A 2,063-nucleotide genomic window follows, 5' to 3' on the forward strand; every position below is an offset into this window, starting at 1 on the left:
GAGACAGACGAGTGGTGCGTTTCTTTCTGATTTTTAATTAGAGATTTTTAAATTCTATCTTTTAAAAAATCCTGTGCCCCCAGCCTCTGAAGCAGGAATATGCCCTAGGGAAGGGATGAAATGCTGAGCCCATTGCACTCGGGGGGAGTTTTGAGCCAGGTTTTCACGCTCTGTCTTCCATTCTGCATTACCATTCGCCCTCTGCTGTAGGTTTCTTTACTGAGCAAAGGCAGGAGAACAGCGAGCGTGGCTGGCGGGCTGTGAAGCGCAGAGACACCAGCTCTCCCGTGGCAAACCCTCGCCTCCTTTCCCTTGAGAAAAGGAACCCCAGGACAGCAGCAAAATCCTTCGCCGCTGTTTCCGCCCGGGGTCGAACCGGGGACCTTTCGCGTGTGAGGCGAACGTGATAACCACTACACTACGGAAACCCTCTGCTCACAGCTCCCCGCCGGCCCCTTTGTAGTGAGGCGGAGCGGGACCCTGGCCGCTGGAGGCAGCAGCTGGGGCTCTGGCCGCCCAGGGAGGCTCCGCAGCAGCCCCTGATGTGATGAGCGCGGCCTGGCCCCGGAGTGCGGGGGGGGAGGGGAGGGGGGACGAGTCAGAGAGGCCCGCGGGGGAAGCTCTGTCGCCTTCCCCCTGTGACGCAGCCTCGGCCTGCGGAGAGGAGCACGGGGGGGGGAAGGGCAGCGGGGGGGAGGGGATATGGGGGATGGGCAGAGGGGAAAGGGCAGCGGGGGACATGGACGGGAGAGGGGGCAGGGCAGAGGGGAAAGGGCAGCAGGGGCATGGGGCGGCAGGGCATCAGGGGGCATGGAGGTGGTATGGGGGCAGGGCACCAAGGGGGAGGGGATATGGGGAAGGGCAGCAGGGGGCATGGAGGGGAAAGGGGGCAGGGCAGAGGAGGAAGGGCAGCAGGGGCATGGAGGGGGGCAGGGGGCATGGCAGAGGGGGAAGGACAGCGGGGGCATGGAGGGGGAAGGGGGCATGGCAGAGGAGGCAGGGCAACAGGGGGCATGGAGGGGGGAAAGGAGCATGGTGGAGGATGAAGGGTGTGTGGAGGGGGGAAGGGCAGCAGGGGGCATGGAGGGGGAGGTGGGATGGGTGTAGGGTAGGGCATGTCTTGGAGGGTAGAAAGAGGGCATGGAGTAGTGGGAAGGGCAGCATGGGGCACTCTGTGGTCTAGGAGGGAGCATGCTGCTTGGGGAGGAAAGGAAAGAAGTTAGTGTTTTGTGTTTTAATGCCCTCTCTCCCTGTCTCCCTTAGCGTTCAGCCTGGGAACTGTGTGGAGGGATAACCGTGCACCTTGCCACCCTACCTACACTAGCCAGCAGTCACGGCAAAACCTTCGTTCTAATAAGTAAATTCCCTGCCTTGTGTAGCTGCTTTCCTTTGGGAGGGCAGGGGGAGGGAGAGAGCACAGATCCGTGTCACACTTTTTTGTTTATGTGGAATGCTGATTGTGATTTTTAGTTCTGCGGTGAGCTCTCCTTGGATTTTTTGTAAATGCCCTGCTGAGCAAGTGGGCAACAGATGGTATTTTATGCTTAATTAACAAGTACAATTATGTTTGCTGTAGGAAATGTTTCAGATAATACAAGTGGCTTAGACCACTGGAGAAAATGTTTTTCATGTGTAATGGGGTGAGTGTAGACTCTGCTTCTTTAGGATTTCAGCAGGATTTCACAACTCTCTTCAGAAATGGGTTTTATCCCCTTATTCCAATGAGGGACTTTAATCAGTGCTCTCAGTGCACTTTGCAAACATCACTGGAATTAGCCTCATCAGACATTCCCATTTTAAATAAACAAGGAGACTAAAGGCCACATTTTCAAAGTGGTTTCTTAATTCTAAGGGCTTGGCTACACTGGAGAGTTGCAGTGCTGGTGGTGGGTTTACAGCGCTGCAACTTACTCTGTGTCCACACTTGCAAGGCACAGCCAGCGCTGTAACTCCCTGGCTGCAGCCCTGGCTGTACACCTGGTCTGCTTGGGGTGTAACGATTCCAGCGCTGGTGATGCAGCGCTGCTCGTCAAGTGTGGCCAGCAAAAGGGCTGTTATTGGCG

At 56.6% G+C, this 2,063-nt stretch overlaps 1 non-coding gene across 1 annotated transcript; it reads right to left on the reverse strand.

The window, feature by feature from the left end:
* Positions 1 to 355: 355 nt before the first annotated feature.
* Positions 356 to 428, reverse strand: TRNAV-CAC. The gene has a single exon. It is a non-coding gene; the product is annotated as a tRNA-Val (tRNA).
* Positions 429 to 2,063: the final 1,635 nt, after the last annotated feature.

The sequence above is a fragment of the Gopherus evgoodei genome, chromosome 10 (genome assembly GCF_007399415.2).
Source record: "Gopherus evgoodei ecotype Sinaloan lineage chromosome 10, rGopEvg1_v1.p, whole genome shotgun sequence".
Lineage (NCBI taxonomy): Eukaryota > Metazoa > Chordata > Testudines > Testudinidae > Gopherus > Gopherus evgoodei.